Source organism: Anabrus simplex, chromosome 14 (assembly GCF_040414725.1).
Source record: "Anabrus simplex isolate iqAnaSimp1 chromosome 14, ASM4041472v1, whole genome shotgun sequence".
Taxonomy (NCBI): domain Eukaryota; kingdom Metazoa; phylum Arthropoda; class Insecta; order Orthoptera; family Tettigoniidae; genus Anabrus; species Anabrus simplex.
In genome coordinates, this window is record NC_090278.1 from 83025342 (window position 1) to 83046646 (window position 21305).

A 21305-nucleotide genomic window follows, 5' to 3' on the forward strand; every position below is an offset into this window, starting at 1 on the left:
TAGGACTTTTTTGGTATTTGTTCTACGTCACGCCGACACCGATAGATCTTATGGCGACGATGGGACAGGAAAGGGCTAGCAGTGGGAAGGAAGCGGCCCCAGGTAGAGCATTCACCTGGTGGGAAAATGGGGAACCACGGAAACCATATTTATGGCTGCCGATAGTGGGGGTTCTCCCGGATGCAAGCACACAGCTGCGCGACCTTAACCGCACGGCCAACTCTCCCGGTCGCAAATAGAACAGAGGTGCCGGTATGAAATAAAATGCATGGTTCCATTGAAATGAAAGTTTACTAATTTTAATTGCTGAAAATACTACTTTACAATAACATAAAAACGAAATTGAACTTAAACGAACACTATTATACCCAGGAAAACTGAATGTGGTAGAAGAGCACCCAACGACATCAGTTCATTTGAATTAATATTTCACAAATGATAACAGGTTTAAAAAATACCGAAAAAAAGTTATTTATTCATTTATTTATTTAGTCTGATCCAGGACACCCTAGATTTGCCATAAGACACAGAATAATACACAACAACAATTTTGAGGGAAGATAAAGAAGATTAATGTTTAAAAGTGATAGGTTACAATTAACCATGTTAAATGGCATGAGCTCCATATAAATGGTGACGAAGAATCGAAACGGAGTATTTGATGAGTGAGACGACTATCTCATCTTGTAGACTTCTCGCTAGTTTATATTTTTGTCGCCATGTGACGAAAGATTTGGGAATTGTTCCCCTCGCGCCAAAGAAAAGTACAGCCACCGTACTTTTTTTAAGGTTATACGACTCAAGAAAGAAAGGAATGGCTGGATTATAGATATTCTTTTTCTCATTGTCTACATCAGTCGGCTGAGAGGCTGAAGATTCAAAGCATACCGTAGGATCAATAATTTCTGCTTCGTTCCTCCGTCTGTCAATCGCTATAATATCAATCCTGCGATTGCTACCTCCTTCGGCGATGCAGTGGACTTCTTCGTACACTTCTAGATTTTTGAGACGAAGAGCATTAGCAATCAGGTTTCTGATGATGTTATGGCGTTTGATCCTAAGCAGTTCTCCTTGAGGGCAACTCCCCAGCACATGTGGTAAGGTTTCATACTCACTGCAGTGTCTGCAGTGGCCTGTGCTGGTATAACTTCCCGGCAGAGTACGTACTGGTGCAACCATCGCGGTCATCTTCAATATCTCCCTCCATTCCGAATAAGTTAAACCACCCCTTCTGGTAACCCATGAATTACCAGCAGGAACTTGAGCAAATAACTCAACACCTCTCCCTTTCTGTGGATATGCACACCAAGCTTCAAATTCGCGTGTTTTAAGTGTATCGCGCAGTTGTCTAACAGATTTCATTGATGTCTTTTCATTGAGTTGAAGTTCAGATAGGCAGCGAGTTGTTATTGCTGTGAAATTTCGAACAGCATTTACGTGTGAATCATTCATAGCTTCTAGCTTAAGATTGATGTTCAGCTGTTGAAGGTTCGCTTCCCAAGTAGCGCGCATTAGTGCTAACCCTTTATATTTGTTTTTAAAAAATGATAATTTAGTGGGAGCAGTGTCAAGGTAACAGTTGTAAGAGCCTAAATTCTCAGCGATTTACTTCCAGAAGTACTTCCCCGAAAATGTCTTCGAGTGTCCATCACTGTATACCAGGCAGTACTGCCAATGAGATTAGAACGAAGAATTGAAACCGTTTCTTACACCAATGACAGTTAAAGTATTTCTAGGTACTAATGACAAGCAATGTTGCATAAAATGTTCCCAATGAGGTTGGTATGGATATCATAGCCATTTTCATAACGGTTAAGACCTAGCAATGGCATTAGTTGAGGGCTCATTTTCCACCCAATTTTGTATTTGTTTTTTAAATCAATCTATTCTGCCCACGTGAATACTTAAAAGCAGGAAATAATATTAAACAATGAATTAGTTATGACTTGGATCTATATAGGCTATAAAAATTAACACTATTTCAAAGAGTTATTAGTTACTATTTTTTGTAAATTTTCTTCACAAATCTTAAAATATTCTTAATTCCTCGCAGGCCGCAAAATATGGCTTCCCGTTTGGTAACCGCTGCTCTACACCATTAGGCCGGTTCATGTCCAACTCTACTTGCAAATGCCCATCCTGATGTCAATCGCATGTGGAAGAATGTACTTTACTATTCTGTGATTCTGTGTTGGTGACAAAGTGGCGTGAAAACGAAGAAGTGAGTATAAAGAAAATGTAGCCAATCTCCAAGCAAAATCAGACTGTAGGGAATCGAACCTAAAATCCTCTGAAGCGCAGGCTCCTATCCTAAACCTGTAAAACAAGGAACTTCTTGAAGTCTCGCGTGTTGACAAAAAATCCACAGTTCTTACCCCTTCAGGCAAACAACTCAGTGTTGAAAACATCCTAGGGATATGAGCTACGAATTATAGTTAATAAAATAAATAATAAAGTATGAGAATATATTCATTACTTCGAAAAATTACAATCCTTTTCTTAGTCATATTAGCAGTCTGTTTGTTTTTCCTACAGTTACGAGCGTCAATGTGAGTCAATGCACTTTTTCACTTAAGCACCACTTATAACCACGTTCGGCGTGGACATTTTACAGAAAAAAATTAAAAAACGCCAGAGAACACTGAACACATTCCAGAAAGCAGCATGTAAATTTGAATAGGAAAGGAAACGAATAAATAAACAAGAGATTTTAAGCTGTTTTCCTGAACTGCATTTAGGCCGGACGTGATTTACTAAATTTGTTTCTTTAGTTTGAAGGAGCTATAAACCTTTTCTGCCCTTTAGTCTTTCAACTTTCGGCACAATTTTCAACATTAATATATATTCTGTCAATTCCAGTATACGCTTACCTATTTTTTTCGATCGTAAGTCCACAGACTGGTTTGATGCAGCTCTCCATGCCATCCTATCTTGTGCTAACGTTTTCATTTCTACGTAACTACTGCATCCTTAATCTGCTCTAATCTGCTTGTCACATTCATACCTTGGTCTACCCCTACCGTTATTACCACCTACACTTCCCTCTAAAACTAACTGAACAAGTCCTGTGTCTTTTAAGATGTGTCCTAACATTATCTCTTCTTCTGATCAAATTTATCAAAATCCTTCTCTCACCATTTCGAATCAGTATCTCTTCATATGTGATTCAGTCTACCCTTTTCATCATTCTTCTGTAAGACCACATTTCAAGAGTTTCTACTATCTTCCTTTCTGAGCTAGTTACTGTCCATGTATCACTTCCAGACGAAAGCCTTCGAAAACATCAAATTCCTAAATCAATGTTCGAAGTAAGCATATTTCTTTTGTTAAGAAGGGCCTTCCTTACTTGTGCTAGTCTGGATTTTATGTTAAGTTATTCCACTGCCGCAATTAACAATATTCACCTATTTTCTTTAAGATTTAATTTCCTATTCCAATATTTTTTTCTGTTCGCCTGCACTCCATCACTTTAGTTCCAAATGTATTTACTTTCATGTTGTACTCCTCCAACACTGTGCCCACACCATTCAGTAATTTCTCAAACTCAATGTAATGGTTTTCTCTCGTTGGATTGTGATTCCCTTTCCAAATCCCTCTCATTTCCTTTACCATTCTTTATATATATACACATTGTAAAGGAGAGGGGACAAACTGCAGCCTTGTCTCACTCCTTTCTGGATTCCTGCTTCTTTATAGGTCTCGATTCTTATCAGTGAAGACTAATTCGTGTAGTGTTTCTCAGTTTTGTAGACTGATAATCAAATCCTCTTCCTCTTCTAGAGCTTCTTCAGCGGCCTGATGGAGTCGTGGCTGCTAACCGAATCATGTGTGAATTTGGCACTGTTTTACGAGCAGCTGCCCTTCCTGATGCCTACTCCATTGAGTTCTTCTGTGTTAGTTTGTACTTCGTGCGTTGTGTAAAATACCCAATCTCTGAGTCAGACGAAATAACCAGAGTCACAACCCCCGATCGTGCAGGGAATCAAACTCAGGACAGTTCTAATCGAAGGCTTGAATGATGACCATTCAGCCAAAGAGCCGGACAGACAGAAAATAAAATAATAAGTAAACCAAACCAAACCCCATGGCGCAACAGCCCGATGGGCCCTGGCCTTCCAGGTGACCGTTACTCAGCCCGAAGGCCTGCAGATTACGAGGTGTCATGTGACCGGCACGGCGAATAATCCCGGCCTTTATTGCTGGGTTTCCAGACAGGCGTCCCTATCTCTGTCAGATAGCTCCTCAACTGCAATGACGTAAGCTGAGTGGACCTCGAACCAGCCCTCACATCCATGTAAAAATCCGTGGCCTGGCAGGGAATCGATCCCGGAACCGCCGGTTTAAGGGGCAAGCAGGCTATCCCTACACCACTGGGCTGGCTAATAATAAATACAATAATATTCATAAATGAATTAAACGGCACATAAAGGACGTAAGGTCCTCAACAGATCAGCGCAACATCAGCCAATTCACAGGATTTTCGCGACCGGGTTCACCGTCTCATTTCAGACAACTCCTCATTTGGTCTCATAAGGCTGAATGAAAACAGACCTTGCCCTCAATTCATATTTCCACAACTTAAGCTAGCAGGGAATCAAACCTGGGCCTCAAAGTAAGAGGCCTTTTCCTCCTTTGCATCACAGGACTGGTAAATAACTAGTACTTGATACACATTTGATGTGTTGTCCTCAGAATTTTAGACACTAATAGGTTAGAATGGAAACTATTGTACTTTGGTCATTAGAAAGCGTCGACCAACCCACTCTTCCATAATATAGCGAGAGTAACAAATTATAGGGGTTTTTTTGTAGGCCATACCCCCTAATAGTCATGAAACACTCATAGCACAACCGTCGTGCAGGGTAGCCTATACTTGTTATTCGCTTCAGTAATATTGCATTCTAAACTTTACTGACGAGTCACGCTGTAACAGGGCAGCCGGCAGGTACAAGAGAGAATAGTTGTTCAACTGTTCGTGTACTTTATCTCTATATACATATAGCAGGAGAGAGCAGTTGAGACTAATTCTCAAGAGGGCAGTAGATAAACAGTGTAAGTCCGCGTTATCCACCAGGGGAAGTTCCAAGAATATTAGTCCACTTCTAGCGAGCAAGGGATGCAAATTAATCTGGAATACACGTAAGACTGCGTCCTGGAGATGTGTTATCCGTCACTTGCCCACTTTCACTGTACGACGCTTTGCAAATAAACAGGGCAAACTCACCTAATTAATGTCTCGAGGAAAAGGCATCTTGAAGTTTTATCCAGGGGAACTCAGCAATGATATTGGACTTACAATTGTTATCTACAAGGGATAGTCGTGTGAATATGGGTCACCTGCCAAAAATGCAGCAGAACATTCGGTACCTCAAAAGGGAATCACCAGTCTGGATTTTTCAGTACTCTTCCCTGCATAGTGGTTATGCTATGCAATTTGCATAGATATTAGGGGTACGGCCTATAGAACTCCTTGGATTTATGTTACTCTTGCTACATTGTGGAAGAACAGGTTGCATGATACTTGCTACTAAACGAATTAGTTTGTATTCTAACCTATCACAGTCTAAAAGCCTATCTTTAGCAACTGTTAAGACATTTTCCGCACTGGGTGATGATATGGCTAATCCTAGTCTTGAAAAACCTGGCGGGCGGTCGATGAAACCACATCTGTACCCAATCACACTCGTCGTATCCGATGTAAACCGATATCCACTGTTATCACGAGCATAGGACTAAAAGTTGAAAGAAGTAGATCGAATCACGAATGATGATACACTCAACTGAATTGGTGAAAGTAGAACGGTTTGGCGAAATTTGACGAGAAGACGACAGAATGACAGGACACATCTTAAGACACCCAGGACTTATTCAGTTAGGTTTTTAAGGAAATGTAGGGGGTATGAATGATAGGGGTGGGCCAAGGCATGAATATGACTATTTGTTTTAAAAAAATCATCCTCTACTTGGAGGCTGCCTAAGACATGGAATGCACTAAAATAATCTCATTCAAAATTAAAAGGGAATTAGACTCAGCCTGGCGAATATAAGTGGTGTCTGAGTATTAAAAAAACTCTGAGTGCTTTCAACTCGCAGTCGATGACCTTCCTGGAACTGATGTTGAAGGTCTCCTTCAGCTCTGTTTTCTTACAGACTCTCCCTCTTGTACTGATCATGTGACCCCTCGCTTCTACGTCGAACGGCTCGTATTTATTCATATAATGTAGGCAGGTAGATAGACTTCTTTTCTCTGTCTGCTACGTCTGGTTGGTCCGAGTGCATTTCAAATCTTACTGTGGGGTCTTCTTCCCTTTAATGCCGATCATGTCTCTCCTTCTTGTGCTGCCATTTTCTACGGAGCCATGGACTTTCTTATACACTTGAAATACTTTCTCACGGAGCGACTAGGATATGGACGAGCTAATCTTGTGATGTCTCGTATTTCGAACAGCTTCACCGAAGGTATAGAAATGAAAAGGTTAGCACAGGATAGGTTGGAATGGAGATCTGGCAAATCCGTTCGTCACTTCTACTGGACCGATTTGCTCCACATTTTTCTCTTTCCGGAATTACCTGCCGGTAAATAATGAGATATTGACAGATCTTTAAGTTCAGCCAAGTTTAAGTAATCATAAAATCAAATCATTAAATGATCACGCGACATGCGAAGGGTTACGCTAAACCGCAATACACTCTGTACTTAGCAGGTTGCTAAGCGACTAACACTTTTCATTACCATTCCGAAATATGTGATTTTCATCCTTAGTAATGCCATTATATGCAGCCATGCTTGATTACTACCTGTCAAGCCAGAGAATACACACTTCCTCTGATCATGGAAGAATACTATTCCCTGCTGGAAACCCTTTCATTCTCTAATATTTCCCAACTTCCAATTATATTCAACAGATGGTACCGCGTTTCTAATAACTTACATACTGCTAAGAGAAAAGTCTACGTACAAACAGACCTCGTCATTACACAGCCTTAAACATTGTCTAGGAACACCTATCGAGGGATAACATAGGTACGCTATAAAGAATGAAGGCCATGTAATAATAAAAAAGGTCTGGGAAGAAACGCTCACTGGAGACGAACCTATGAGCTCACAAGACAACCGTTCAATATAGAAGAACTGCGATTAAAAATACCATTGCCTTCTGTGACAGAATACCAAGCTGTACATCAAGAACTGCAGGGTAAAAAAAAAGCGAACACATGATAGACTTTTACCAAACAGACGGCATTCTGACGTCAGAATGGATGAACGCGCTTCTTATTAAATGTTCATAAATCCGTTGAAAAGGGCAGGCAAAACAATATGACTTCGACAGGCAAATCAAGACGAGTTATGTGACCTATTTATAACATCCTCTAATTGTTATTATTATTATTAACTGCAATAAACTCCCTGCTGAAGACATGATACTAGAGTACTCCTGAATGAAGACATGGGTCACAGCTGATCGATGACACTACGCTTCCCGGCAGCAACAGGAAACTAAGATCTCATCGGAAAACCATTTGCCCCGCGCACTTGTGTTACAGAATGCAGTCCTTATACAAGTATCTCCCGGCATATGCTTATACAAACTGTCTCGTTTCTTTCCGTAAGGGAAATGATACTAAAATTCAGAAGGGGTAACAAACCAATGGTATCGTCTAGTCAACAAAAATAAGATGCAATATCGACATAATACCGGATTGTCTACGGCATTTACTACTTGCAAGATTAGGTACGCACAGCATCGACTATATTATTGTTACGTTCCATCCCCGCGGTAGCCCATTTCGGCACTTCCATGGAGGAGCTAGTAACACTCACGACCTGGGATCTCCCAGCCGGCTTGTAGGGTGGGGCCGGCCTTCCCGTGTATTGTTCTCGTCGGCCGGCTTACCTGCGAGTTTCTGACATTCAACGGGAATGTTCTGCCTCTACTGACATCGTGAAATTTCTGTCTCATCACCCGAGCTATAAAAGGAGAGACTAGCCGCGGACAGTCAGTCAGTGCTGGACTCGGAGTGTTGGGGTTGGGTGGCTGGGCTGAGGGTGACAGGGATGCTGAACCAGGATCTGTTGTTGTGGTTGTCGGAGAGACCAGTGAGTAGGCGGAGACGAAATAACGGAAGACTGGTTCGTGTATTTCTGTGAATTGGGGTTCAACGAGGGAAGCCGCTATCGCGAGTGTGAAGGTAAATGAACCTGTGTTAATGTTCGCTGTTGTGAGTATCGTCCTGCTGTTGAATACTATTGAGCTGTTTAGCAGTTCACTGCATGTGAATCTGTGAATTACTGGACTATCTGTGGAGTCGAACCAACGAACAGTCAACGTGTGTTGTGTAGCCAGTGGCGCAGTGTTAAAATCCAGCAGTCTACACACAGCTGCTGTATGAGTTCATTGACTGGACTTGGGAAAGTGAAAGTAAGGCTTAAGCGTCTGCGGGTAGACGAACGGGCTGGACCTCCTACTGTGCCATAAGGAAAAGGGACTTGTGAATAGACTTGTAATTAGTAAGTGTGTGTGTGTGTGTGTGTGCATTTATTGCGTCATATTGAAATAAATTAAGAGTAATGAGATAGATGAGTTTTTTAATGTTTATGTTCAACGTGTTACATAAACATCAGGGGTAGACTTGAGCATATAGAAAGTTAAAACCTGTCCTCAGTGGGAACCCAAGGGGCCGCACTTTTTCCCGCTGTATGCAGGATTCCGTTTCATAAAGGTGCTTAAAAATTAAATAAAATCATTAGTACATACCTCCGTGAGATACTCCAGCAGTAGATTTATGAGATTCTGAGAGGTGGTATGTACAATGACACTAATCACACACTTAAATGCACTGGTGTTGGGACTAAGTTACTGTTTAGGCACACTGTACCGGTGCACAGTAATGTTCCGTTGTTCTGGAACACCCGAGTGTCAGTTGTTTCGAAACAGTGACTCGCTATCTCGTCAGAAGGGCCAATATACAGTTCTCTTCGCCCCTCATCTACTAGTTGACTGTGTACCGCCACGTACTGCAGTGTTCTGTGTTCTGTCATATCCTTTTTGTTCTGCGAGTCCCATTGCACCGGCCACTGGCCTTCGGCACAAGCGAATCACTTGCTGTGTTCTGTTTTGTTCATTCATAGGATATAAACTACACTGTTTTGATCCGTACCTCGGGAAGCACATAAAAGTAGGCCACGAAAGATCGACTTCATGGGCACCGCATTGAATTGCGAATCTCTACCAGCTGTAATCTAAGAACGTACCAGCTATATAACCGTATCTTCCTGTGCCATCCTTGACTCAACCATTGACAATTTCCAACAGAACTTTTCAACGTTTTCCAAGATATTATAACAGGAAGCACTAATGAAACATTTCAACGTGATGCAACGCATCTAAGGATTTTAGAGTCTTATTTTATTTTACGTGCTGTGTACGTAGTTCATCCCAGATGTTTTAATGCCTTTTAACGTCATTTGTGTATGATTAGACATTTGTTTTAGTCATTAGATGTGTTTCCACAGTGTTTTATTACAGCTGATGATGGCCAGGCAAGGCCGAAAGTAGTTCCTAGATTAAAAATGTTATATAAACATTGCATAATATAGTACTGAAAAAGGTGGACCATTACGACATAAGTTTCGTTATTATTCTGTTTTGTTTTCAACTGTTCTATAATAGTGTTTTTATAGAAGCGTAGTAACATATTTTGTACCGTACAAAAGACGGTAAACTTTGCAGTATGTCACATCGGAGTTCTGCCTGTGATATTTGTAAACACATCAACAGTCGGTGTAATTGTGACAGGTGTATTTCAGAGTTTCGATTGATTCTTTACGCGCCATGAAGCTTTATCCTGGCTACAATTGCTCACAATACAGGCCGATACATTTCGAATGGTTAAACTATCTTTGGAAGAGTTACTTTTAAACACTTGTACCGTCGCTGTAACCGTGGGATGTGCATTTCGTATTGAATGCAAAATCTTAACCTAAAAGCAGCATTTAAACCTGACTATTTGGCGCGAATTTCAGTGTTCCGACTGTTCCTTCACGTTCCGTGCAGCCTTAGGCTGGCCGCAACTAAACACAGGAAGTCTAGTACAGACACTTCCCCGCTGACGTGGAACAGGCCACGTTGCCTCACGAAGTTCTCTCTACTGCGCAGTTACAGTCCCGTGTGCCGTGTGCCGGCAAACTGTACCGAAACACTCCACCTCAAGTTCCTAATGTTTCGGAAGAGCTGACTGTTCCGGTCTGCCCAACCCTAATATACACTAGATCATTAGCACTAACGAAAATCTGCCCTTTCTTCGAACTTTCTCACAGTGCACAGTAGCACATTTTTCTATAAAAGTCGCAATGTGTAATAAATAACACCAATACTAATACTGTACAGTTGTATCATTTACCTCTTCCAGTAATCCAGAATTGTACGCTGGAAAACTATCCCTGGCAGCACGGTTTTCAATTAAAATGCGGGCATATCAAATAACGTCTAAAAAATTCGCGTAATTTTTCGCTAGCGAAAAAGAGAATTCCTTTTTACGCCTGATAGGGCATGTCAGTAGGACTTCACTTTACATAAAGTCTTCTTCATCGTTATAATTATTTCTGTTTTCGTTTTCTGTTTTCGAAAGTCGCCTCTGTCTTCACTTCTAGATCAGAGGTGCTCAACTGGGCGCTCGTTGAGGCTAGCTTCGTACGGCCGGGCTTGTCTGACGTAAATCGGGGCAGCTTACGTAGCAAACATACATCACGGTGAAGCGAGAGAGCGAACAAAATTCTCAGGGATGGGAGCAATGACGTTACGAAGTTCTGTCCACTACTCAGCGAAATGTTGATTGGGGTACTGATTTAAAACTTTTTAAAATCGCTATAATTGAAGGGAACACGACCTTTTAAACATATTCCGGTTTGATTTCAGTGCGCTTGGTATAAGCAGTCGATTTTATTTTCTTATGTTTTTTATACATTCAAATAAAACTAATAATAATAATTTCGTTTGGCTATTTCTAGCCGAGTGCAGCCCTTGTATGGCAGACCCTCCGACGAGGGTGGGCAGCATCTGCCATGTGTAAGTAACTGCGTGTTATTGTGGTGGAGAATAGTGTTATGTGTGGTGTGTGAGTTGCAGGGATGTTGGAGACAGCACAAACACCCAGCCCCCGTGCTATTGGAATTAACCAATGAAGGTTAAAATCCCCGACCCGGCCGGGAATCGAATCCGGGACCCTCTGAACCGAAGGCCAGTACACTGACCATTCAGCCAACGAGTCGGACCAAATAAAACTGGCAACTTACAAATGCCAACGGCCGTAGCCGTTTTGACACACCGGATGCCGTGAGATCTCCGAAGCTAAGCAACATTGGACATGGTCAAGAAGTGGATGGGTTGCCACGCGCTGTTGATGGGGGGGGCAAGGGAATGGAGGAACGGAAAGGGACTGGCCACCCTACCCCACGTAAACTCTGGCTCAGGCAAACCTCTGCGGAGGTTCGGACCTGCCTTCGGGCAGAATACACCCTTACCTTACTTATAAATAATATCTTATAATTTTCAAAGGTACTGACTGGGTTTAAGCGTACAAACTACGATTTACAATAATTCCTTGCATGGAAATGTCACTATTTCCATTTATAAAAAAAAGTAAAATTCCTGTTATTTAGCAAAACGTAATATGTTTACATAATTCAACAAGTTTGTTGCTTGATTTTGCACAGTGTTGAGGTGTTGCGCAACTTTTCTTGTTCACTAAATTTCTGAGAAATAGTATTTAAAATTTGTCAAGCGTCCGATGGTAATAACTAGCCTCTAAATGGCGAGGGAGATTAATCACGAGTGAAGATAGATATTTACTATCCAAGATTAAAGTATAACATCAGTGTAAAGGTATCTACCAGATAGATATACAGCATGCCTTCAAATAAATAACCTAACTGATTTTATTCCCGGTAAGCATGTTTGGATTGTTGGGGAGTTTATTAGATAATATAAACCTAAACAACCACAAGCCACGGCTTATCCACCTCGACTACGTATTATATTATAAATGGTTTTAAAGCACCTCTCATCGGGCGAGTTGGCCGTGCGCGTAGAGGCACGCGGCTGTGAGCTTGCATCCGGGAGATCGTTGGTTCGAGCCCCACTGTCGGCAGCCCTGAAAATGATTTTCCGTGGTTTCCCATTTTCACACCAGGCAAATGCTGGGGCTGTACCTTAATTAAGGCCACGACCGCTTCCTTCCAACACCTAGGCCTTTCCCATCCCATCGTCGCTATAAAAACCTATCTGTGTCGGTGCGACGTAAAGCAAGTAGCAAAAAAAAAAGCACCTCTCAAAATGTAATAGTGAAAATTGTATTTCATTACGTATATTACAAATATAATTAAAGTTGTAGGCTGAATTCTTTACTGTATCCGGTCAAAATACTTGAGCCGGCCCCGTGCTGAATTCTTACCCCGAGGCCCCGGGTTCGATTCCCGACCAGGTCACGGATTTTTACCTGGACCTGAGGGGTGATTCGAGGTCCACTGAGAATTGAGGAGCTATCTGACGGTGAGATAGCGGCCCCGGTCAATAAAGCGAACAATAACAGCCGAGAGGATTCGTGGTGCAGACCACACAACACGTCATAATCTGCAGGGGCCTTCGGGCTGAGCAGCAGTCGCTTGGTAGGCCAAGACCCTTCAAGGGCTGTAGTGCCATGGGGTTTGATTTTTTTCAAAGTACATGTAAAGTACTATGTAAATTGAAAAAGATGTGGATTTCTGCCCTCTTTCTTTCATTTTTGTTTGTCGCCACTTCATACTCGGGTATCGCCACAGTGATCAAGAGTGACTGAGAACTTCACCCAGCCTTCGCGGCCTGTGACACAACCACGTCACTGGTCGAATAGTATGCGCACAGTGCTGGCCGCCCGCTCGACGGAATTCCCAACGTGAGCACCTCTGGCCACGTAACCTTCCCCACCAGGAGGATAAAAAACTTACATATAATAAGGTGAGAATTTAAATTAGATGAGGAGCTTAATCTAGTCACCAAACGTACAGTTCATGAAAATACAAAATCAACATACCTCTAAAGATAGGCAGAGAAAAATGTTCACTACTTGTTTGAACCCCCTGTGGGTGTGGTACACAGACGTACCGTAATTATTTTTTTATTATTTTTTTATTGTTATTTTATTATTTAAGCGATTTAGTGTCCAGGGTTAGTTTTTCGCTCGAACTCAGCGAGGGAACTAACCTCTACCACCTCAAGGACAGTCTCCTGGTGCGTGATACATTTCATTGTGGATACAAGTTGGAACGAGAACCAGTACTTCGCCCAGGCGGCCTCACCTGCTATGGTGAACAGTGGGGGGGAGGATTGGAAGAGGGAGGGAAGTGGCCGTAGCCTTAAGTTAGGTACTACCCTAGCATTTGTCTGGAGAAGAAGTGGTAAAATACATCAAGGATGGGTGAAACGGGAATCGAACCCCCTCTACTCAGTTGGCCTCCCAAGGACGAGTTGACCCCGCTCCAGACCTCGTACCGCTTTCCAAATTTCGTAACAGGGCCGGGAATCGAACCCGGGCCTCCGGGAGTTGGTAGCTAATCACGCTAACCACTACAACACAGAAGAATAACAATTATACAAAAAACTGCATATAACTCTTGATATTACGCAGACCTCAACTTAAGTGTAATGTTCACTGTTGTCTAAAGTTCTATTTAAACGCCGAGAAGTTTCTGAGAAAAATGTGAGAAAATATAGTTTTGAGATAAGAATCTTAACGTTTAACTAGACATTTTAACGACCCCATAAAAATGATTCTGTCACATGCATCACACAATTAGCACGTCATAAAACTGCGAACAACAAAAGATAGCATCTCTGTATGAATTATTATTATTATAATGTTCTCATTCAGTGCTTCTTTCTTAGCAGAATCATACTCTTCACATGCGATGCCATTTCAACTATTCAGACTCGTATCAGCAGATGACAGTTTTCGGGGGAGAGTTATTGTTATTTGCTTTACGTCGCTCCGATACAGATAGGTCTTAAGCGACGATGGGATAGGAAAGGGCAAGGAGTGGGAAGAAAGCGACAGCAACCTTAATTAATTTACAGCCCCAGCATTTGCCTGGTGTGAAAATGGGAAACCACGGAAAATCATCTTCAGGGATGCCGACTTTGGGGTTTGAACCCACTATCTCCCGGATGCAGGCTCACAGCTGCGCGTCCCTAACCGCACGGCCAACTCGCCCGGTGAACTACACTCCCAACAAATTATTGAACTATTATGCAGGACAGCTTCAAGGAGAAAGGGGGGCGAGCCACCCGGTGCTGAGGAACATTTGAATTTTTAAGCTTCTGGACACGAAATTCAAGAAAAAATGTATTAAATGTTTATTTCAATGTACTAGTGTATTGAAACTCCCTCGACTCCACCGGGAATCGATCTCGGGCCACCGAAGCAAGTCAAGACAGTGACTATTCTGTTGGCGAAGAATCTTCAGATGGGAAAGTTACAACATGAAGTCAAATACAGTACTTCGAAAGTGTGCAGTGTAAGCACGTACAGTAAATAATAATAATAATAATAATAATAATAATAATAATAATAATAATAATAATAGGCCTAATCTTTCTTCCTTAATCCGTTTACCCTCCGGAGTTGATTTTTCCCTCAGACTCAGCGAGGGTTCCCACCTCTACCGCCTCTAGGGCAGTGTCCTGGAGCGAGAGACTTTGGAGGACCAGTACCTCGCCCAGACGACCTCACCTGCTATGTTGAATAGGTGCCCTGTAGGGGGATGGGAAGATTGGAAGGGATAGACAAGGAAGAGGGAAGGAAGCGGCCGTGTGGCCTTAAGTTAGGTAACATCCAGGCATTTGCCTGGAGGAGAAGTGAGAAACCACGGAAAACCACTTCGAGGATGGCTGAGGTGGGAATCGAACCCAGACCTTCGGGCGTGGCAGCTAATCACACTAACCACTACACGACAGAGGCGCTCAATCATAATAATAATAATAATAATAATAATAATAATAATAATAATAATAATAATAATAATAATAATAATAATAATAATGGCATGTAGTATCCAGAGGCCTAGTAGCAGGTATTAACAATTTTATTGGCTTTACTTCTCACTAACTACATTTACGATTTTCGGAGACGCCGATGTGTCGGAATTCAGTCCCGCAGGAGATCTTTTACGTGCCAGTAAATCTACCGACACGAGCCTGACGTGTTTGAGCACCTTCAAATACCATCCGACTGAGCCTGGATCGAACCTGCCAAGTTGGGGTCAAAAGGCCAGCGCCTCAACCGTCTGAGCCACTCAGCACTGCATTAGCAGCTATATGGGCGACGTCTGCGTCTATGAGGATGGGACCCTACCTGCCCCCTAGGATATGAAGGTTAAAATCCGCGACTCTGCCGGTAATTCAACCCGAGACTGGTTCAAAGGCTAGCATTCTAACCGTTTACCCATAGAGCCGGACGTACAGTAGATGGATAAGATAACTCATTATCTTAACCAGTTGAAGAAGGTCCAATTTCTACTGTAGCTATACTCAAGTGTTCAAGTCCATCAAGGGACGGATATCAGGACGTCAGCCGACATTTCAGAAAAATGGAGGAAAACTCCGAGAGTTTCTCACTTCTAAAACTTCTGTGCTGCATTAGATGCGTGAAAGAGGTCGGAGTCAAGCTGTACAGTGCGCGACATTTGATTCGCCAGGAGAGAGACACATGGATACACCAGCACCTGTTATCTCTGTGGGGGGAAAAGCTCACACCGTACAATGAAGTGAAGGCAGTGGTTGGCAATGCAAAACCATGGCTGTTTGGCCACATCTCCGACCTTGAACAAATTACTGATTGCTGAGCCGGTTATTTATTGTTCTCCACTCGGTAGCGATTCGTTTGCCAGTACCCAGATTTTCGAAAGAGCATCAGCATATACAGGAGAAGTGAAGTAAACCGATGTCTGAAGTAACACAGACGTCCTTCTTTTATGCTTGACAGGGTCTCATCAACCCTCCCCTAGAACTATTCTTACTTATACAGAATAACTAAAAGAGAAACTTCGTATTTCTAATGTTTAAAACTTTTCTTAGCACAAAAAGTGGCAGTCCCCATACTACAGAAAACATCAATTTAAGCAACTTCCACAATTGTGCCGAAAGCTGAGGGGCTGAAAGGCCCCAGAAAGGTTTCAAATTGTGAGTCTTGGTTAGATCTATCAAACTTTTTTAAAAAAAATCGAAAATCACTTCCGGCTAAATGCAGTTCCGGAAAAACTGGCTTTACACGTTTTCGATTTTATTGAAATCCTAGCCAAATTAACTTCTTTATTTACATAATCCTTTCTGTAATATATTCCGTGGTTCAATACCCTCAGGCTTTTTTGTAAAATATCCACACCGAATGTAGTTATAACAGCTTAAGTGAAACAATGCATTGACTCACATTAGCGCTCGTAGTGGTAGAAAAAGGAGAACTAAGTACTAATCTAATCGACCGAATAACGATGATTAAGACAGGGATTGTCATTTTTAGGAATAAATACAGAATATATTCTCATACTTTATATTTTATTTACCTAAAATTCGTAGCTCAAATCCCGAGGAAGTTTTCGACATTGAGTTGCTTGCCTGTGGATTTTATTAATTTGTTTCGAATCTGTTTTACGTCACACCGACACAGATAAATCTTTCGGCGACGGTAGGATAGAACAGAAAAGGGTTAAGGGTGAGCAGGAAGCGACCGTGGCCTTAATTTGCCTGTTTTGAAAATAGGATATCGCCGAAAACCATCATCAGTGCTGCCGACAATGGGGTTAGAACAGAGACTATGTAAATGTGCCAAATGCTGTGTGTTTGCTTCTGCTTCCGATAGAGCTCGCGTCATGTCTGCCCACACGGCTGCAATATTCGGTCGAAATAAGACAAGCGCGCAGTTTGTTTCAACTGTTTAGCAACAGGAAAAAGGCCACATCACTCGCCGGACCTAACCTAAGCAGACCTATGCTGTTTTCTTGGGGATATTAGAGGTGTGCAGGCCGCTTCGCTGCTAAACAGGGAGCTTACGCCCTTACTTGCCTTCCGACGAATACTCTTGTCACCACCTCGTGAGGGTTTACACTTCGACACAACCCTTGCAGTTCAGGTGTAATTTAATTTTTCTTCACCCTCGAACCATAGAATTCACTTTTGTGTAGCTTGAGGAGAGTGTGAATGGTTTATTCCGCTAATGTTAAGTCTGCAAATTTCATGACCCATTTTCTCCAGAACTACTTAATGCAACTTAATGAAACTTTTGCAGGTTACTTATACATGATGCACGTACTTACTCCTTTAGTTTGATTGAAGTACACATTCTAGAAGTTAAGATAGATTTTTCTTTCTTTCCTTTTTACATTTCTCATTTAAGTATGTGTGCATTTTACTGCAAATATATAAGCTATTTCCACCATGCTAGAAGTATTAGACCAGAAGAGTATTATAAACGAACTGTGAAAAAATAAAGAGTTCTGACAAAACGGGTTATTTGTCTAAAACGATAAGTTAAAACATAAGATCAATAGTACACCAGCAGAACAGCACAAAAGAACGAATAAATTGCATACGTCATACCAAGAATATTATATACACAACGTAAACAATAATCACAACTGATATGCCAGTCCTACCAACATATGCAGCAAGGTTTCCACTAGATTTTAAATCAAACCACAGCCTTATATGCCTTAAAATTCTCGAGATATTAATTTTTAACTGACCAATGAATTATGAAATCCTAGAAATTTCCTATGCAACTAATTAAAATGAAATAAAATACACTTCCACTGAACCAAATTTAATCAATCGTTCAAGAAATTCCTTCCCTCTTTCTTTCCTTCTTTCTTAATCTTTTTACCCTCCAGGATTGGCTTTTCCCTCGGACTCAGCAAGGAATCCCAACTCTACCGTCTCAGGGGTAGTGTCCTGGAGCGTGAGACTTTAGGTCGGGGGGTACAACTGAAAAAGAGAACCAGTACTTCGCTCAGGCGGCTTCTCCCGCTACGCTGAACAGGGGCCTTGTGAGGGGATAGGAAGAAGGAAGGAAGTGGCAGTGGCCTTAAGTACAGTCCCAGCATTTGCCTGGAGGAGAAGTGGGAAAGAACGGAAAACCACTTCAATGATGGCTGAGGTGGGAATCGAACCCCCCTGTACTCAGTTGACCTCCCGAGGCTGGGTGGACCCCGTTCCCGCCCTCGTACCAGTTTTCAAATTTTCATAGCGAAGCTGGGAATCGAACCCGGACCTCCGGGGGTAGCAGCTAATCTCACTAACCACTGCAGCACAGAGGCTGTCGTCTACCAAATTAATAATCCAATTCCAAATATTGTTTCAGCTTAAAAAACAAAAATAAGAATTGCAAATACTTTACGTCGCACCGGCACAGATACTGTAGGTCTTATGGCGACGATGGGATAGGAAAGGGCTAGGAGTGGGAAGGAACAACCCTTGGCCTTAACGTACAGCCCCACTATTTGCCTGGCGTGAAAGTGGGAAATTACCGAAAACAGTCTTCAGAACTGCCAACAGTGGAATTTAAACCCACTATCTCCCGAATGCAAGCTCACAGCTGTGCGCCCCTAAGCGCACGGCCAATTCGCTCGGTGTTTTATAATGATTACTTTTTTGCTATTTGCTTTACGTCGCACCGGCACAGATATGCCTTACGGAGACGATGGGATAGGAAAGGCCTAGGGATTGGAAGGAAGCGGCTGTGGCCTTAATTAAGGTACAGCCCCGGCATTTGCCTGGTGTGAAAATGGGAAACCACGGGAAACCATCTTCAGGGCTGCCGACAGTGGGGCTCGAACCCACTATCTCCCGATTACTGGATACTGGCCGCACTTAAGCGACTGCAGCTATCGAGCTCGGTTGTTTTATAATTGACCCTACAGTTAGAACTGAGGCCTCTGAAAATCAACTAGCGCAGTTTCATAACGAGATAATAATAATAATAATAATAATAATAATAATAATAATAATAATAATATCAAAGACAGGTACGTTACCAAACAAGTTGTGTACTTACTAGAAACGTGATTCCACAGACTTTATACGTTTATACTAGCGATATCTGAAAACCACATTTGAAACAGAAAATAGTATAAGGATGAATAGCAACGTCCATTGCTACACTCAATGTCGAAATGTGTAATGTTATTTCTAGACTACCAGGTTAAATTGTCATTTCATTATTGTTTCCAGTCATTCGACCGCGTCAGGGATTGAATGACTGAAGCCCCATCTAGAGGTGAGAATAGGAATTGTGCCAGCTGCCGAAGCCTGTCGCACTTTTCTGGAGCAAAGATTAATGACTGACAGATGAAATGAAATGATATTGGAGAGTGTTGCTGGAATTAACGATGACAGGGAAAACCGGAGTACCCGGAGAAAAACCTGTCCCGCTTTCGCTTTGTCCAGCACAATTCTCTCATGCAGTGACCGGGATTTGAACCACGGAACCCAGGGGTGAGAGGCCGGCGCACTGCCGCGTGAGCCACGGAGGCTCCCTGTTTCATTATTATGTGGCATAATTCATTCATAACAAAAATAAGACATTTAATTTCAATGGGTGTTATATCATACTATACAAAAATTAATTAGTAAATATTGTACGTTCGAATTTGCCCCACTTATATATGGACGACTCTAGTGAGTGCGCCCAGCACGCACTCGTGACGTCATCGCGGAACCGATTGTCACTATTCCAGGAGTCATTCGCGCAGATTACTACTGAATGGACCTCGAACAACCTCTCAGATCCAGGTAAAAGTCCCTGACCTGATCGAGAATTGAACCCGGGACCTGCGGGTAAGAAACAGGCACGCTATCCCTACATCGCGGGGTTGGCAACGAAAGGAAGAAAGAAGTTTTAGGCATTGAATGACTCTCAGAGATTTATGTGGATACCTTAAATTTACTTTGAAAGATTTCCTCAACGTAGATTTATCAGCATTGCCCTGTAAGTTCAATCAATTGTACGTATTGACCAACCGCAGTGGGAACCTATTCCACAACCTTCCACATAATTACGAGCAAGTACCAAGCTGTGGGTACCGCAAAAGTATGAATTATCAAAAAAAAAGGCTCATATTTCTAACGGTAGTGTTCATTGCCACGTCTTGATAGTGCACTTCCTAAACCAGCCTTGAAATTAAAGAATAAAGTTGTCGAATTAGAAAATATATTTATAAAGACAGTAAAAAGGGGACTAATTTTATAACAATATCGATACAAATAGGGAAGGAATACCTGTTCAAATAAGACAGTGTTTGCACGGAACAATTTCTCGAATTTACGAATGGATTTTGTCACTGTTGAATAAGTAGGTTTCTGTCTGCCAAGTTTTAAGTGAGGTGATTTATTGTAATAATAATGATAATAATAATGCTACTTGCTTTACGTCCCACTAACTACTTTCACGGTTTTCGGAGACGCAGAGGTGCCGGAATTTTGTCCCGCAGGAGTTCTTTTACGTGCTAGTAAATGGATCGAACCTGCCAAGTTGGGGTCAGAAGGCCAGCGCCTCAACAATCTGAGCCACTCAGCCCGGCGAGATTTATTGTATCCTTAGATAGCTACATTAGGGGTATGTTATTAATTTACGACAAAAACTAGCCATATAGTTGCAATTTTAGTGGATGAAGGCAAAAAACTGGTCATCCGAGCACTTTCTTAGCATATACTGCCTAAACAGTCAATGATAGACCCTAACTACGTGTGGAAGAATTATTGAGCATAAAAATCTCAAGAAAATTGTCCCGGATTCTGTGCACCTATCTGTGAATAGTAGTTTGCAGTTAAGAGATAAACCTTTAAATTACAAACCACATTTTGAGATTAATCACGTAACTCTTACCAAAATAAATGGTTCACTCTCATTAATCTTATCAGGGTAAAAATACCTTTCACAGTATGGAATATGTGTGAATGGTTTAAGAGTTACGGTCATTCTAGTGAAAGGTCAGAGACTGTTGTAAATATCTACTGTAACTAGGATGTTTTAAATGTGACAAGGGGAGAGAAAAGAATCAAGCATCAGACAGGTGGCCGGATTGGCCTTGGGAAACCCACACTCTGCGTACACCTGGAGATTGCTAACCATATCGCCTGCAAGGAAATGTTACTGCAATGAATATTTTATTTTTATGAACGCATTGCCCCCTCGAAATATACTTTCAACATATTAGGCCATAATCTGAAATCCTATCACCATTGACTCAAAATTGCTGGAGATGGAAACCCAGGTAGCGTAAA

The 21305-nt window shown here is 41.9% G+C and overlaps 1 protein-coding gene across 2 annotated transcripts in view; it reads right to left on the reverse strand.

The window, feature by feature from the left end:
- Positions 1-21305, reverse strand: part of LOC136885679 (acetylcholinesterase) — a 1299399-nt gene that overhangs the window by 903642 nt on the left and 374452 nt on the right. The gene's annotated exons all lie outside the window — the stretch shown is intronic.